Consider the following 20,305-nt stretch of genomic DNA (forward strand, 5'->3'; position numbering starts at 1 on the left):
TGGTCGACCCATAGTATCGGGTGTAAATAGCATTACAGCAAATCTTTCCTCGGTAGTTGATCACCATTTACAACCCTTAGTAAGAAATACAAGAGCTTTTCTTAAAGACACAGGAGATGTGCTAACTTTATTAAAGAATACAATCTGGAATCAAGACTGTCTTAGTAAGCGCAGACGTGTCCTCACTGTATACAATTATACAGGAGGATAAGAGGATAGAGGCTGTTAAGTATTTTTGAAAACAATCAGACTACTCAACAGATTTGAAATGGTTCCTGTAAGAGAGTATCAGATTTATCCTTAGAAACAATTATTTTGTTTTTAATGGTATCTACTATTTGCAGAGGGTAGGTACGGCGATGGGCACCAGGTTCACCCCGAGTAACGCCAACCTTTTTATGGCCTACTGGGAAGACATTACAGTATGGCAGGATGGTGTGCTCGGGGCGGGCCTGGTGCTCTGGTGCCGTTATATAGATGATCTCCTTTTTGTTTGGGATAGGAGTCTTGATGACCTTGACTGTTTTTGTGAGCTCCTTAATTCCAATAATTTTAATATTAATCTTGTCATAACTAAAAGTACTAAAGAAATAGTCTTTTTAGATCTGTGCATCTATGTGAACGAGCAGGGCTTGCAGACTTGTCTGTACCGTAAACCCACAGATTCAAATAGCCATATTAAAAAAACTAGTCAACATCATGCAAATTGGCTAGATGGCATTCCATATAGCCGATTTATACATTCAAAACATTATTGCACAGAAGTGGAGATATATGATATAAGGAGACAAATGAGATGATGGATCATTTCCTAGAGAAAGGCAATGATTAAAAATCTCTCATAGAGACACATAAAAAGGGTTGATCTCTTAGACAGAGCAGATTTAATTGCGAATATAGATAGTAAACAGAAAAGTAAAGGGGATAATGTAAAGTGGGCTTTTGTATCAGAATATAATTCTCAATTCAGGGAAATTGAGAATGTCTTCAGGAGACACTGAAAGATCCTGAAAAAAGACCCCATTTTGGGGAATGATTTGCCTGCCAAACCTGTATTTATTTATAGGAAATCACATTCACTTAAAGATAGACTAGTCCATAGTTCTATCGAACCAGTAAAAAGAAGCAGTATAAGAACTAAAGGCTTCCATCGTTGTGCTATGTGCAACATGTGCAGGGCAACAATGGGCATAAGTAAAATAAAAGACTTTGAGGTTAATAAAAACAAACACACAATACATGAGTTTATAGCGTGTAACTCAAAGAATGTGATTTATGCAATAGAATGCAAATGTGGGCTTGTTTATGTGGGTAAACCACCCGTAACCTTAAAGTGAGACTTTCTGAACACCTATATAACATCAAAAAAGGTTTGGAATCTCACTCCCTTTCGGCCCACTTTAAGAAGGTACATGGTTGTAATCCAAATGGAATAAAATCTTTTTGGGGTATCCAATTGATAAAACCCAACCTGGCGCAACAAGGATATTGATATATTCCTTGCAAAATCGGAAATGCGCTGGATATACAAATTGGGCACATTAGCACCAGCGGGTCTGAATAGCGATTTTGAACTAAAATGGTTCCTAAAGTTTTAATGTATTTCCTGAGACTCTATGAGGAGCTTTCATCTACATTTCTTCTGTTTTTGTTTTATTAAATTGATATGTATGGATGTGCATAGGCATATTTATATGTAGGTACATGCATCAATATGTGTATGTATGTGTATATATATATATATATATATATGCATTTTTATTGTAATTATATTTTAATCTTATATTATATATTTTTTATATTTATGTTCTATGTTGGATATATCTATATGGGCCTCCTGATCGTTATCTATGCTATGGCAACACATTCCGAAAGGGGAAAACGTAACTTCAGGATAAAAATTGCTGCATTGCAGAGTCACTTCCTGTTGCTGGAACGCAAACAGGAAGCTCGGGATGTAGCTGTAGAACACATTGCGCATCACTTCCGGTGATGTAGTTCCGTTTTTGGCGTCTGGATTGGCGCGGCTCCACAGCTGTTTCCCGATTAGCACATTACACTGTGGTGAGTATATAAGGGGGGATAGGTGCCCTCCTTGCCTCATGCTTCTGAGGAAGGATTGTATAATCCAAAAACGCGTTTAAGCAGGACAAAGGGGACTCTGGGACAATCGGACCTTGCAGCCAAAACAGATCCAGGAGTCTCTTCATTGATCTTCCCAGCACTGGGTGTGACATCTCATTCTCTGAGGGGCTCCAATTACATCTGGACTAATGTGACTGTTGGGGACTTTAATCAGGGAACTGGTGATATATGCCTTTATGTTTTTCTTTATGTGAGTGCAATGTTATATTTAATATTTATTCTTTATACAAACGCAATTGCACTATATTGCTCTCTTTAAGTTTTAGTTATATAAGGATTGATCTCTTGTCGACCATATGAGGATAATAAAGATTGATTGATCTTCGTGATAACCCTATGAGGGTGATAAGCGCTGATTCATATGTATCTATGTGAGTGGGACCAATAAACAAGTCTTTTTTTCTATGGTGCCATCTCTTATTTGCACTATTGGATTCTCCTTTAATTTTTAGGAATAATGATCTACATCATGGTGGATTTCTGATTTGATAGTGACATTTACTGTCAGTTACCATTGTGTAAGCAATTTACTGCATCTTTTTAAACGGTAGTGCCACGTGTGGCCATTTCTTATTTATTCCACTCGTGGCAATCTGATATCCCGGGTATTACTTTATATGACTCCATGTTGACACATCACCATCGCACCATGACCATATTGAGCTCTGCCTACCTCCAAGAAGTCCACATCAAATCTAGTCATAGAGCTTACCTACCTCCCTATATCCAAGCAATTATTGACACTACGGTCTCTGATAGATGCCCTAAGTGCAGAGGGGTCAAAGCCTCATTTTACCACTGCCTCTGGAATTGTACAAAGATTAGGTGTTTCTGGAACAAACTCTTTATGATTATCAATAAACATTTTTCTATCTCTCTTCTACCTGACCCCCTGGTGTGCTTATGTATTAATTTTTATGTATTGGATAAAGTTAAAGGTATTAATTTGTTGTTTCCCATGTTTTCTATGCTCTTCACTATCTCAAAGAAGGCGATCCTGAAACACTGGGTCACCAGGTCTGCCCCCTCTCTATCAGAAGTCTTAAAGGTTATGCTACAAAATCTATATTTTGATTGTAGATCCAGCTTTCTCACTGGCTAATCCAGCCTTGCTGGTTTCTATAAAATATGGGGTCCTTATATGTCTACATTGGATCATGATACCCAATCTCAAATAACCTCTGCCTTCGAAAAACCCCTCATGGAAGATGGTTAAGTGATTTAAATATACATCCTACCTCCTATGCTCTCTTTTCTGTACCCTCCTTCTTCTCCTCCTTTACCCCTTGGCTCTTTTCTCCTGTACCACGTTTTACACTATTTTTTTCCTGCATTACTCATATGCTAGTATGTTTTATTGTCATATTATTATAAATGCCTCTAGGAGTCTATTGCTGTTGGATATTGTGCTCTCACCAACTCTGATATTATCATTATATTATGTTGTACTTAAGATGCTCATTCCCTCTCCCCACCCTCCTTACTCCCTCTCAGCTTTCCCCCACTCCCCCTGCCCCCGATATCTCATGTTTTCAACTTTCTAGGATACCGCCGGTATTCTCCCCTTTTCTTGTTCCCCGCTTTATGATGTTTTTTTTCTAATTCTGATGCTGGGTCCGTTCTTGTACTTACCACTTATTTTTGTATTTGTTTACTTCTATGTATGACCTGACTTGATTGTTTACGTATTTTGAACTACATACTATCTGATGTATTTTAGATTTTAAAACATAATAAAAAACTAATTTGAAAAAAAAAATGGATGAGACAGGTATTTGTATTAAATGTGGAACTTCAATCGCTGATTTTATACATTGCACAAGGAATTGCTACAAACTGAGAAGATTTTGTAGTACGATTCTTAATTTCAGAAATTCTATGTTTGGATTGAAGCTGAGTCCAGATCCAAAGGCTTGTTTAGGTTTTTCTTTGCTAACTGGGCCTTAGGCAAGGGGAAAAAGACTATTTTGCCTCTTTTAATTACTGTACTTACTGTGAGTAAAAAAAAATGTATATTGCTTCACTGGACTAAAAAAACAGCTCCTAATATAGCTAAGGTTCGACAGAAACGTATACAATTTTTATATTATTGAAAAAAATATGCATGTTTAGATTTACATGTGGGTGCTAAAAAATTTCACCTTAAACATTCCCCTTTCATTAAAATGTTGGATGACAGTACTCAGGTGCATATATATACAGTTTTTGATAATTCTCCTTACTAATGTATGTATGTATGTATGTATGTATGTATGTATGATCCTATGTGTACCCTTTAGATCTTATTATTTTGACCAAGGGTTGCTTGGACTATTGCTGAGTCATGGAGATAACATTTCCGTTCCCTCTTTCCTTTCCCTTTTCATGTTGTTTATTAATATTTTTATTTCTATTGTGTACTTATCTGGTGTATTCTATGTTCAACCATTACACATTGTAATTCTCCAAGATGCTTAACATTTAGAGTTGGAATAACTTACTCAAGCAGGAGGTTACTATAACTTTATTACTCTCACAACATTGAAAATTTACAAATTTCCCATATCTGATATCAAAATGTAATATGTTTTATAATGGAATCTGGATATCTTCCATCTTATTTATGGACAAACTAGGAGAAATTTATATTTTCTTAAATGTAACTTATGCTGGATAAGTTGTGGCATCTTTGAACTTATGATTTTATTATTTCTTTATGATAGAACTTTAATAAAAATATTTGAAAAAACTAGACATATAGACTTACAGTTCAAATAGTAAAGTAAATAGACATACAAAATGACAGTAAAATTAGAAAAGTAACTAGCTATACAGAATTACAGTAAAAATGACAAAGTAACTAGACAAACAAAATATCAGAAAAGAAAGCAAAGTAATGAGACATTCAGAATTACAGTACAAATAAAAAAGTAACTAGAAAGACAGAATTACAGTACAAATGAAAAAGTAACTAAACATACAGATCTACAGATAGTAAAGTAACAAGACAAAAATAATTACAGTACAAAAACAAAAGTTACTACACATACAGAAATAAAGTACACATATTAAAGGAACTACAGTAGATATACAGAATTAAAGAACAAATAGCAAAATAACGAGACATACAGAACTAAAAATAGCAAAGTAACTAGACATACAGAATTAAAGTACAAAAAACAAAGTAACTAGACATACAGAATTAAAGTACAAAGAGAAAAGTAACTAGCCATAGAGAATTACAGTACATATGGCAGATTAAATAGACATAATGATTTAAAGTACAAATAACAAAGTAACTAGACATACAGAACTAAAAATTGTAAAGTAAATAGACATACGGTATTATAGTACAAATATAAAGTAACTAGACATACAGAATTATAGTACAAATAGAAAAGTAACTAGACATACAGAATTATAGTACAAATAGAAAAGTAACAAGACATACAGAATGACACTATAAATATCAAAGTAACTAGACATAAAGAACTAAAAATCAGTCCAGTCAAGTGACAATCCATTGAACTAATCTGGTTACATGCCACTAATACAAACTGATTTCCTTTAGATGGTTTTGTCATGTGACTAAGAAATACTGTATAATAAAAATTAATAATAATACCATGAACCAGTTGGTACTCCACTAAGTAAATTTGTCTCAAGGTTTAAACATATCAATATGCCTCAATCCTATATATAGATACCGTTTGTATAAATACCATATATATAGCCATTGGTCACAATTTATCTATAGATAGCCATAGACATAAATCCGTGGCAACAGTCATTAAAAATATACATATTGTAAAGAGGGGGGCACATTTCTATTCCATTAATTATTCACATCTTATGTCCAGTGTAGAGAGCAAAGGAATCTATTTCCAGTCTATTAATAATTAATAGAATATATCACAAAATAGAAAATGAATGCAGTATATATAAATGGACATATTGATATGTTTAAACCTTAATACAAATTTACTTAGTGGAGTACCAACTGGTTCATAGTATTATTATTAATTTTTATTATATAGTTTTTCTTAGTCACATGACAAGACCATCTAAAGGACATCAATTTGTATTAGTGGCATGTGACCAGATTAGTTCAATGGATTGTCACTTGACTGGACTGGTCTGAGCCATGTGACACCTCACAATTTACATAATATCCATACCTGTCCCTTATTGGGTATATGTATATAGAAAAATAGAAAGGGTCTCTTTTAAATAAGTTGTTGTATGAAGTGGAATGTTATTTTTGAGTATTATAGTCTCCTCCCTGACTCTATCCCTCTATGGAGGTGTCCTACTTCCTGGTCGCGGACCGGCGCCAGATCACGTGAACTGGCCGCGTGACCGGAGCATGTCATGTGACCAGGAAGTGAGACCACATCGGATTGGATAGCGACCAGTGACTGTACTGGTCATGTGATTGTGATTTACTGATCACTTGTTGTGTGTTGGACTAATGTTTCCTTCCTAAGTATGCACCTCTTATTAGATGCATAAGGATCTGTATTTACTTTAGGCACTGCTCTGGCTTCCGGGTCACGTGCTCGCGCCAAGACATGTGACTTGGTCACGTGATCGGCGCGCGTCACGGGACCCAGAAGCAGGATTATATTAAGGAATAAGCCAGAGTCACTAGACACTTGCGGTCACGTGATCATGACCGTCCTATCATTAGATAGAGCTCCAATTGGCTATATCCCTTGTCCATCTATTCTTACAACCAATGGAGCTGCATTATATGCAGTTACTATAGTAACAAATAATAAACAATGTCATTCATTGGTTGAAAAATGTTCCACATGTGTGTTTTAGTTATATAGAATTAACGGAGTCAGATTCTATGTGAGTATTTGATCATAATAATAGGATTCTAATAGGTTTATCTATTAAATACATATAATTGGTCTGCCTCTTAGATGTTGTATATACGTTTTAGATGTTATTTGAAGTGATTGGATTAACTTCCTGTACAAGTGTTAGCAATCCTCCTCATTAGTAAGGGTATATAAACCACATTCATACACCATATGGTATCCTTTGATAAAGCTGCAATATTTCAGGGGAGCAGCGAAACGCATCAGAACCCCCTGCTTTGCACCACTGCAACTTCTGTGACCATTATCGCTGGACACTATTAAGAGGACAGATACAGCACTCGCCGCTACAAATGAGGACATTGAATTCCAATATGGACCTTTATTCATGGAAGCCATTCCACCTCTAAACCGGTGATCGGTAACTATCTCACAACCAAACTGTGCTGACTTTACCTATCCTCTACGGAACTAGTCGACCTACCAGGGTACAATATTTAGGAACAGATACCAATTGGTCTAATTATATACAGATATATTAACTGAATGTGGTGCATGTAATTTATTATTAATTCAATTTTTGAGGAGTGAAAATACCAATTTTTAGTGGTTTTATTGATTTTAACATAATCAATTGTTACATTACTGTTTCATTGTTAAATCCAATAACATCATTATTAGCGCTGCCTATTTCTTATTATTTTTATATACAGTACTACAGATCAAATAGCAAATTAAATAGACATACACAATTAGAGTACAAAAAGCAAAGTTTCCATATATATTGAAATACAAATATCAAAGTAACAGACATACAGAACTATAGATCAATTAGCAAAGTAAGTAGATATACAGAATTAAAGTACAAATAGCAAAGTAAGTAGATATACAGAATTACAGCACAAATAGCAATATAACTAGAAAAGAGAATTAAAGTACAAATAGCAAAGTAATTAGATATACAGAATTAAAGTATTAATAGCAAAGTAACTAGACAAACAGATTAAAAGCACAAATAGCAAAGTAACCAGCCATACAGAAATACAGAAATCAAAGTAACTATACAGGCATAATCACAGTACAAATAGCAAAGTAACCAGACATACAGAAATACAAATATTAAAGTAACTAGACATACAGAATCAAAGTAAAAATAACAAAGTAACTAGACAAACATAATTAAAGTGGAAATATCAAAGTACTTAGAAATACAAAACTTCAAATAGCAAAGTAACTAGAAATACAGAATTACAGTACAAATAGCAAAGTAACTAGACATACAGAATTACAGATGAAGTTGCAAAGTATCTAGACGTACAGAATTACAGTACAAATTGCAGTTACCAGACATACAGTATTCAGTACAAATTGAAAAGAAACTAGACATACAGAATTACAGTACACATTGCAAAGTAACTAGACATACAGAATTACAAATCTCAAATACATTGCAGATGCAGCATAAGATACAGCAGAAGTTTGTATGATGAGAATGAGTCAAAATAGTTAATACACTTAACAAATGTATAGTGAGTGCATTTGTGTGATAGGAAAATCTCTGCATTTACAGAACATGTTTCATAGACGTTTACCTTTAGCGTCTCTATAATTAACAGTATTGATAATAAACTTTCAAAAATTAAAAATTCCAGATGTTTTATAGGCTTCGAGGTCTATTTACTATGCCTGGAATGGAGATAAAGAGGACAGTTCTCTACACCCAGTTTCTAAATGTAAAAATGCCCATTGGGTTAGTAGCAATTATGGACTTCTCCCATGTCTGTAAAATACAAAGAAAAATTAAATAAATAAAGCAAAATCCCTATTAGGTAAATATTTTTTTTAACCATACAACTCACATATGCTACAGTATAATGAATACCATGCCATTGTAAAAAAATAATAATATTGTGTATTAAAATTCTCAACAGAACATAAAACACAACAAAGAATTATAAAAAAACAACAACAACAACTACTTATAATGCTATGTAGTAGTGCAATGACCATATCCAATACTAATCTGTGGAGAACTGAATTAGTTATAGAAACGCTGTATTTAAACGGTTTTGGAGTACAGTATATTTGAATTAGATATTGGTTACCTTTATTGGTAAATGTCACATGTTGTCCAGGGAAGAAAATGGTGCAGATGATACTTTTTTTGTTTATTTAATTATCTGTAGATAGCCTTGGAAAGTGATTTGGTTAAATAAATCAGCACCTACATATAAAACTCTCTTGTGTATATAGAGTTAGTACAGCAGTTACTTCTGAAACTTGTGCGCTACTGTACTGTAACATGGGATATCTGGTAAGTAAAATAGTAGTATAAACAGAAAGAAGAAATGTTTCTCTCCCATAATTATCTGCAGTCTACATGAGCATGTTAAACTGAGCCTAATTCAGATGTGGTCGCAAAGCAGCTATTTTAAACAAATGAGTGGTCAATTTTCTTTCTGAGCATGCGTCTGAGCTGCAGTGCGCATGTGCTGTGATTGAGCTGCGGTGGTTGTCAATAAATTAATAGATTTATGTTCCTTTCCCAGGTAACTTACAGGAACAATGTCACCTCAGTCATTCTTCTGGGGTTTTCAAATCTTCAGAATTTCACTCTTCTCATGTTCTTGCTCCTGTTACTTATTTATTATTTGACCATTTCTGTAAATATTTTTATCATGACTTTATTTGTATTGAACACTAACCTTCAGACCCCTATGTACTTCTTCATTACACAGATATCAATATTTGATGTCATACTGACTACAGATATTCTTCCAAACCTGCTACACATTGTGCTGTATGATGGCTGCACTATGTCACTTATTGGATGCATTGTTCAATATAATTTCTTTGCCATTTCTGAATGCTCTGAGTGTCTTCTTCTGTCAGTGATGTCCTATGATCGGTACCTGGCTATCTGTGACCCTTTGCACTATCATTCTATAATAAATCACAGGTTTTGTGTGAAATCTCTTATTATTGTTTGGATAATATGTTTTCTACTGATTTTACTCAATTCTATATCTATCAACCATTTGCATTTCTGTGGACCAAATGTCATTGACCATTTCTTTTGTGACTTTCAGCCCATAGTGCAGCTTTCCTGCTCAGATACCACTGTAATTGAATTTCAGACTTTAATAATGGGTGTTATTGCTACTTTTATTCCCTTTATAATAATTGTGATGTCTTATGTGTACATTGTTCTTACTATTCTAAAGATACCATCATTTACTGGAAGACAGAAAGCCTTCTCCACATGCAGCTCTCACCTGACCGTTGTGACCATATTTTACGGAACCCTAATTGTTGTTTATGTATTTCCTACAAGACGACTATCCACACTAAGCAAAGCCATGTCTTTGTGTTACACTGTGATAATTCCATTGCTTAATCCTATCATATATACTATCAGAAACAAGGATTTTAAAGAAGCCTTTAATAAAATAAAACAAATGAAATCAGACATGCTATGGAAATCCAATTAAAAAATGAAATACCATGAAATTGTATGAAATGATACTTTCAGTAACCTCAACAAGCTTTAGTCATTATGTACTGTATGAGGCAACTGGGAAAGTCTACTCAAACACTGACACAATTTGGGGAGGTGCTGTACAGGTGGGATCTTGTATTTGCAATTGTGGTGGACTTGTTTGCAAATTTACTTGCAAAGAAGCAGGTCCCTTACTTTTTCTTGAGCCCTGTGCATATATACAGTAGTGGTGATGCAGCATTATCTAGTTGTATTTCAATGGCTGTTTGTGGATTGAATTTGCTGAGAGTTGAACAGAATCTTTTTGTAAATTATGTTTGCGCAGGTTTTGATGTTGCAGAGTTATATAGAGACAAAATTGCAATTATTTTACATAAACCATATTCTTAAAATATATTTACATAAATAAAATAAAATAAAAAAATTACATCATTATGAAATTTGTAGATATGTTCAAATCAAAACAAAGAAACATGATCTCCAAGCGCTGCCCTTACTGCGTCATCAATGTCACCAACCCAATAAGCAGGGTTGGCAAATGCAGTGTGAAAGGGGCATGATGCTGGTCACAGCTGGGTAGCACCCATGACAGGACCTGGCTGTGACATGCAAAATTTAGTCTAAAAGAGGTATTAATTACATATCCTTTAACCTAATCTCAACATATTCCTTTTTGTACTCTCCCCACTTTCCTTTTGTAATCACCCTATCAATATGTCCTTATCCCAACATCGAGATTACTTTCACACTTCCAATTCTTTCCCCTCCACCAACACTCATCATTCACCCCATACTCCCTTCTTTAAAAACAGGACAAACCAACTAACATAGAGAACTGAACAGTGAAAATTTATAGCAAGTAGGACATGGGCAAACCATTTTTTTAAAAACTTTTGATGATCAAAACATAATAATCAGAAATGAAAGTTTAAAGACAGCCTTAAAAGTATGGAGAAGGGGAAGTCACTCGACACCCACTAAGGAGGTTTCATCTGGTGTTCTGTAGCTAAGCAGGAGACTTATTTGTCCCACCATGATGCTCTTGCAGTCTAGAAACAACATGGCCCCTTCACATGTTCAGTAGTGATCTTGCTACCATCATGGGATAGGGCATGTAGCCTCCATGGAGAACATGAAAACTGAAGTCTACACAGTAGCACACTTTGCTTTTAACAAATTTGAGCTTTGGTTATATATTCACATTTATTACTTTTTTCCACAATTTTTTACATTTATTTTCATTTTCACTGTCTTTATGTACAGTTATTTGCAAAAGTTTTATGCAGGTGTGGAAAAAAAGAGCAAGAATGCTTTGAAAAATAGAAGTGTTAATAGTTTATTTGGGTTCACTACGATCTGCCGGCGGTCGGGCTCCCGGCAACCAGCATACCGGCGCTGGGAGCCCGACCGCCGGCTTACCGACAGTGTGGTGAGCGCAAATGAGCCCCTTGCGGGCTCGCTGCGCTTGCCACGCTACAGGCACGGTGGCGCACTATGCGCGCCACGCTATTTTATTCTCCCCCCAGGGGGGTCGTGGACCCCCACGAGGGAGAATAAGTGTCGGTATGCCGGCTGTCGGGATCCCGGCGCCGTTACACTGTGCCGCGGGATCCCAAGAGTCGGCATACTGTAGACCACCCGTTTATTTTTATAAATTAACAAATGCAAAGTGAATGAACAGTAGATAAATCTAAATCAAATCAATATTTGGTGTGACCATCATTTGCCCTCAAAACAGCATCAATTCATTTAGGTGCACTTGCATACAGTTTTTGAAGGAACTTGGCAGGGATGTTTTTCCAAATATCTTGGATAACTAAACACAGATCTCCTGTGGGTACAGGCTTGCTCAAATACTTCTGTCTTTTCATGTAATCCAGATTTGAAGATGTTGAGCCCCCACAGGGCTCTGTGGGGGTAATATCATTACTTCCAAGACTCATTATTCTTGTTTAAATTGAAGATAGTTCTTAATGACATTGGCTGCATGTTTGGGGCTATTGTCCTGCTGCAGAATAAATTTGGAGCCAATCAGATGCCTCTCTGTTGGTACTGCATCATGGAAAAGTATCTGCATGTATTTCTCACAATTGAGGACATTGGGATTTTTGTAATTTCATGTCCGCAATTGAATCTGCCTCAGTCATATGCATACTAAATAAAGATGGATGACTTTAAACCACAAATGAGTTCTATTTGGTGACAGATACAGTATAAAGTAAAAAACTGGGAGCAGCAAAACGAAATTATCAGCTTGCAATGATCAATTTGAGGTGTTAGATTTGTAAAATATGTGTACGACTGAGGGCCTAATTCAGACTTGATTTCAAAAAGTAAACTCATTCCCTAATGGGCAAAACCATGTGCACTGCAGGTAGGGCAGATGTAACATGTGCAGAGAGAGTTTGATTTGGGTGGGTTGTTTGTTTCTGTGTAGGGTAAATACTGGCTGCTTTATTTTTACACTGCAACTGAGATTTTAGTCTGAACACACCCAAATCTAACTCTTTCTGCACATGTTATATCTGCCCCACCTGCAGGGCACATGGTTTTGTCCATTAGAGAAAAAGTTTGCTGTTGCGATCAGGTCTGAATTAGGCCCTGAGTCCGAATTGGGTAACAATGGCTCTGATACAAGCAGCCACAGCTTTTCCTCAATCATCTGCAACTTTGAACATGTGTAAAATCAATTACTGTTCGGTTATAAGTGCAACCGAGTGTCCCTGGTACTGTACACTGTGAGTGGTTTTTCACTGCATCTGCGATGTGAATAGGATGGAAATGTAAATAAAATTATGGTACTGCATGCTACTCATGTCGAAGGGTCTCAGTCACCCCAGGTGTCTTGCATGATATGCACACAACCAGTAAGTGATGACACAGCTGCATCTTTCCACAGAGTTCACTGAGTTGGATACAAATGTCTCAGCATTTGGAAACCATTTTAATTTACCTTACAACTATAGTATCACATTTTTTTACGAGACTTTTAAATTATTATGTGATGCTTTCCAGTTTTTTGGTCTTAAACACATACTGTAGAGGTGCTATTTATTTATTATTTTACTGTGAGTTTCAATTTTGACCCAATCTGTACAATCATTACAAAATTGAATATGTTTGATGACTGAAGCATATTTGTTTACTAGTTTATATTTTTGGTTTACTGTTGGTGTTTTTTATTGTTTTATTATTTATTTATTAATAAATATTTCTCTTTTTAAAAGTATATGGTGTTATACAACTAAATAATAGCTTGTTCTATTTAGTATACAGTAAGTATGACATGGATCTACTGTAATTAAGCATTGCACTTTTTATGTATAGAGGACCTACATACTGTACACCATTCTCTATTTACCAATATTATTGTTGCTTTTTAATATACAAATTCCCTTTACTAGTGATAAAGTATAAATATAGTTCTACTTATTTATACACATAAAATAAATATTAAATTGACGTTGAGGATTAATTGACCACAATTATCATTAATATTTATTTTTCTAAAATAGTGATGTAAGTCAGTGGTTCCCAAACTTTTTTTTACTCACGGCGCACTAGAGTACCAGAATTTTTTCAACAGCACCCCTAGGTCAAAAGTTTCTTATTGAGAAATTAAGAAATAAATGTTAAATTAAGTAGATTGTGTTTATATGTCATCCTTAGGCTCAATTGTGTGGTGAGGGACAAGATTTGCTTCTGTTTGTCCCTAGTTTTGCCTATTATATTGACTATAAATAATTTGAATTAGTCCTGGACCACCAATCCAAGGCACCCCTGCAAGTGTCCAAAGGCACCACAGGGAGCCACGGCACACAGTTTGGGAAACACTGATGTAAGTTAACATAATTTCTTTATTCCTTCTACTAGATTATTTCCTGTTATATTTAATAAGTATTTTATAAAGTATTTATTATACTGTGTTTTAATATAGAGAAATGCTTATGGACAGCTAGGATTTATGTATAACTATATATAATATTATAATGTAGAGTGTGTAACTATATATATGATGTATTATATACTGTATAATATTTATGTATAACTATATATAATATTATAATGTAGTATTATAATGTAGTAAGTGAGAAAGATAATATTTAGAAATAAAATAAATGATCCCTTGTATATTAAAAACTAAATGACTGCAGCAAGCACTTGGGAAGAAAACAAGAGAGATATGGTAAATGCTTCCTAGACAGTATTAAAAAAATTATAAGAAAATTACTTTAATTTTTAATGAAGAAATATTAAACTTGCTTTGATCAACATTTGTCATTGTACATACATATTTAGATATGTAAATACTTATACATATATATGTACCAATAAAGATAATAACTTATGTTTATATTGTAGCTAAAAAATATATACTGTACTACACTAAGATATGTTGTATACAATTATGTATTATAAATAATGATATAATAATGTAATTATGTTTTTCTAAAACAATAGATAATGAGGAATGGGAAAACATAGAAATAATGTAACATATCTTACTAGGTTCTAGAAAGTTATTTAAAATGGCCCACAAATACTTATGAAGTTATAAATGTTAAATCTTAGAGGCATGAATGTTCACACTGATAAATCAATACTTTGTTAAAACACATTTTGCTTTCATTATAGCAGTAAGGTTTTTTTTTTAAATAAATATCAAACATATATACCTGGAGGTAAATTTACTAAAGGTCAGATTTTGCTTTGTGGTTGTCTTTCCATCAGTTTTGCAAACAGCCCCTATAATAAAGGCCAATTCAATGAAAAACCGACCAAATTACTAAGTTTAGAACACATTAAAACATTGTCTCACTATGAATATTTTTTTAATTAAAAGAATAAAAACCCGTGATATACTGTACTTTAAATTGGCTGCCACAAAGCAGATGGCAAATACACCCAGATGATATAGCTGCTTCTTGCAGTTGGGTCTATGTAACACACTGCACAGTTTACTATGATCTATGCAGGTTTTTGTTTTAATAATATTCTTAAAAAAATTATGTGTGGTCCTCCCTAAATCAACGAACAGTCCTGGGCCTCCAAGCCTAGTTTGCTATTAAAAAATAGGGGGAGTAGGAATAGTGTGTTGTCCCTACTAGTTTCCAATAACCAACGCTAGGCTGAAGCATTGGATATCCTTGTAATAACAGAAACCAGCCCCAATCTGGACAGAACAAGGATGGAAACCCTAGGGAAATGGGGGACCCTCCCCAAAAAATTTGTTGTCCTCCCAATGACAGCCAAAGCCCTTGTTCTCAAATGCTATTGCAGGTAAGAATTTGTATGCAGCACCTGTACAAAATATGTTGCCGTATATTTTTTGTAAAATGTGAGTTCCTCCATAAATCAATAACCAGCCCTGGGCTAAATAGGAGGAACAATTGGATGGGGTCGCTCCTAGTTTCCAATAAACAGCATTTGGCTGAAGCATGAGGTGTCCCTGGCTTAACAGAAACAAGCCCTAAACTGGTCAGAGCAGGGATGGAGTCCCTAGGGAATTTGGGATCCTCCCAAAATAATGGTCGCTCTCGCAAGGGTAAACAATGTCCTTGTTCACAAATGCATTTGCAGGCAAAAATATGTATGCAGCATCGCTAAGGGAATAAGACACACAAGATGACTCTGCTGATTAGAATGGTATGCATCATGCCTACATTCTTTGAACAACTGCAGCTGTATCTGCATTTGAAATGGTATGTTACAATGTTTTCCTGGAAAACACTGTTATATACTGTATTGTTTTGTATGCAGATACAATTGCAGTCATACAAAAGATTATAGGCATGCCACATGTATGACTGGATGTAATACCGCCTGAATCCAGCAACTGTGCTGGATGCCGGCCAAACTCTGACTCTTTCTTTAAAGGGGCAATCACTTACATGGCATAACCATGTCTTGTAAGTTATTGCCCGAGTTTGGATGGCATCCTGCATGGACGCTGGACTTGGGCGTCATTACATCCTGCCAATCATGTTAATAAGCAGAGTCTGCTTGTGCATCCTGTTTGCATAGTGATGCAAATAAGATGCATTTCCTGCTAAAAAAGGTGCCCGACATAAGCAGAGTTGCCATGGACCTCGTGGCTCACCGACGCCAGGCATTTAGCACTGCATAGCATATTAAGGCTTGAAGAATGAGGCTATATCTGTAACCTCCCCTCCCTTAGTCTAACTCTTGCCCTCCTCTAGTGCCTAATACTAAGTCCTCACATAGCTTAAACCTAATCTCCTTTATTGCCTAACCCTAATGCTCCTCTCCCACATTCTTACCTTCATCTCCCGTTCCACAACCTACAGTATTTCTAACCCTCCTTCTAGAGCCCAACTCTAACCTCTGCTCCCATAACCTAAGCCTAACCTCCCTTAGCTCCTAACTCTAACTCTGCCCTCAAGCATCCAAACCATCTACATACTGCCTATCTCTATCCTATGGTAACTCTTCTAAGGCCAAACTTTAAGCCTCTTCCTATTGCCTAGCTATAGCCCTCCCATCCTGCAGTTTAACAGTAGCCCTGCAGAAATTAGACATTTCAAACATCATAACTATTGAGATTGTATTATTGTGGTATTGTGACTACATATTGACTAAAAAGATTAACAACTTCCTTGACACCGTAATCACAATTTTAGAGGATGGACATATTAAAACAAATCTTTATAGGAAAAAGACATCTAGAGTACTTCACTGTTCCAGTTTTCATTTTCCACCTATACTCAAGGACATACTGTACTAAACCAAAGTGTGAATGCCTGCAAGATTTAAGGAATTGTTCTGATACCAAGACTGCTAAACTCATTCATAAAGAACTATGTGCTAGTTTAGAGAGAAAGTACACAGTAGCAAAAGACAAATCAAAAGCAGCAAGGTGACTACTTAATGTATACTAAACTCAAAGTGAAGAAGGATAATTTGATGAGATTCATAGGAGATTTCAATACTTCAGTATTGAATGGAAATAAATTAGCCAAACCCTTCAAAATCAGTAATCCATTCTACTTCCTGATGAAGATCTTGCAAGAACACTCAACACCAATGCAACAATTAGCTGGAGCAGAGCAAAAAGTTGACATCATTAGGCAAAGTAATTTCACCCAAGAAAAAGATGGCAAATGTTACTGATCATTGGATATGAATTTCCCCTTACGTGATGTAAATGATGTAAATAAATACAAAAATAACAAATATAGTATCAACATTTCTTGTAATGGAATCCCTCGTACATCATTTCAAAAGAAAAAAAGTGATAATTGAAAAAGAAAAAAAAACAGATTCCAACACAGACACTCCCTCATTGTGTATATTCTTATTGGAGAGATATTCTGATAGTGCTTTTATATTTATTTATTTTTTCACACAGATTACCATGGATCAATAATCTTCTCAATGATGCAAGAGCAAGATATCGTGAAACTCTATTTTACCAGTGAAATTTATTAAACATACATTAGTAATCACAAGAAATATGGTAAGCACCATATAAACATAGGTACACAGATCTTCGCATCCAGAGTCCTAGCTTCTTACCAAATACAATAACCACTGTACAGGTAATAAATGTATCAACTGAAAATATCGAAGTACACCTCATATGGTTTTGAAGTTGTCCAGTAGTGTATAGATTCTGAGTACTGTACATCATACTGAGCAATGTGTCAATTTATTTGTCTAATGTGGATATACTGTAATTAGTCATTTCCTCCACAATCTCTTAACATTGCCTACACACTTCAGTGACCAGCTGAGACACATCTGAAATATGTGCACCTCTCTATCACTTGTATTAATGTATATTTGGTTCAAGAGTTTGTACAGTGTGGACACATGTAAGTTATGCTCTACCAACCTGCCTACGTACATAAGTGCTTCAGCCCCAATGAGTAAATCTAAGCCACAGCATATGCAAGATAATGGGGGTTATTTAGAGTGGATCGCAGCAGCAAAGTTGTTAGCAGTTGGGCAAAACCATGTGCACTGCAGGTGTAGAAGATATAACATGTGCAGAGAGATTTGGGTGGGTTATTTTGTTTCTGTGCAGGGTAAATACTGTCTGCTTTATTTTTACACTGCAATTTGGATTTCAGTTTGAACACACCCCAGCCAAACCTAACTCTCTCTGCACATGTTATATTTGCCCCCTCCCACCCTGCAGTGCACATGGTTTTGTCCAACTGGTAACAAATTTTCTGCTGCTATCAACTCTGAAATAGGCCCAATGTACATACTAAGACAAGGTGAGTATTAGGTTTTAAAAGGCTTAATCAGATTATTATGATGTTATGAATGGGTGCCTCTTTGGATGTCTCTGATTGTAGGGAAGGCATGTCTGTACCACCAATCAGATGCAGCAACCTGTATGTCCCTTCAACACTTGTGTATACAGAAGTTGTCCACATACAGCTAAATTCAAAATGTGCCAAATATCCCAGGATACTTTCAGAATTGGCCACAGCAAGAATCCCATCAGTGTCTTTTTAACAAAATATCAATTTTATTAGCAACCCTAATGCAACAGAAGTACAATGCAGTGGTGCCCAGAACACTAACTAGCTTCTGTGGGTAAAAATAGACTGAGGTTCGGTATGAGTGACCCACAAAATGGCTTGAGCCATGTATAATTTACGCATAATCTACAACTTTATTCTTAATTCTTTGTTAATTGTGACAAAAGTACTAGTTAGGTGTGCCTAGTACAGTATTAGTGACTTAGCAAACATATAATGGTCTTAAGATGCAATCTCCAGCTTTGTGAAGGACAGAATCACTACCAGTGTTGGAGCATCTAAGTTGTGCCAAGTGTCTTGTGGCATACAGTATGTTACAAAAATATTAAGTCAATGAGGACACATCTTGAACACTTTTCACTGGACAAAGCCACATCTTTAGACTGCATAGATTGACAATATAAGCAGAAGTCACAGAAGCCTGATGCACAGTCTCATGATCACATCAGAAGTGGCTTTTGCACAAACACAACTCTCCAATTTACAGAAGGAAAACTCTCCAAACAACTACAGTGTATTTTGAGGACAGCAGAATTAAATAAACATGTGTCCCCATTCATCTATTATTCAGCCAGACATTTTTGGTGGCTTTTAAAAAAAATATTCACAGTCAGGCGCTAGATTCAACACCATTAGATAACAAATAATATTAAAATGCATACACTATATATTCAAATGATATACAGTACTGGGCTGCTGACTCTGTATAAGGAGCTTATATTGTAGAAACTAGAGATGTGCACCAGACACTTTTTGGGGTTTTATGTTTTTGTTTTGGATCTGGATCTCCATTCATGTTTTGAATATGGATTGGTTTTGCCAAAACCACCCTTTAGGGTTTTGGTTATGGATATGGATTTTTTTTAAACATAAAAACAGCTAAAATCACAGATTTTTTTTGTTTTGTTCCTACAATATTATTAAACTCAATAACATTTATTTCCACTCATTTCCAGTATATTCTGAACACCTTTCACCTCACAATATTGTTTTTAGGCCAAAAGGTTGCAACGAGGTAACTGGATGACTAAGCTAAGCGACACAAGTTGGCGGCACAAACACATGGCACATCTAGAAGTGGCACTGCAGCGGCAGACAGGATGGCAGTTTTAAAAACTAGGCCCCAAAAAGCACATAATGCAAAGAAAAAAAGAGGTGCAAGATGGAATTGTCATTGGGCCGTCCCACCACCCTTGTGTTGTTTAAACGGGAAATGCACAGTTTAATAAACCCAACAATTCAGCGACAGGTGGTCCCCCTAGAAAAAGCTTGCCAAGTTCTCTGAGTCACAGCTAGCTACAAACATATCACCTCCATATTTGATGACTTTTCACATTATG

The sequence above is a fragment of the Pseudophryne corroboree genome, chromosome 6, assembly GCF_028390025.1.
Source record: "Pseudophryne corroboree isolate aPseCor3 chromosome 6, aPseCor3.hap2, whole genome shotgun sequence".
In the NCBI taxonomy this organism is placed as follows: Eukaryota; Metazoa; Chordata; class Amphibia; order Anura; family Myobatrachidae; genus Pseudophryne; species Pseudophryne corroboree.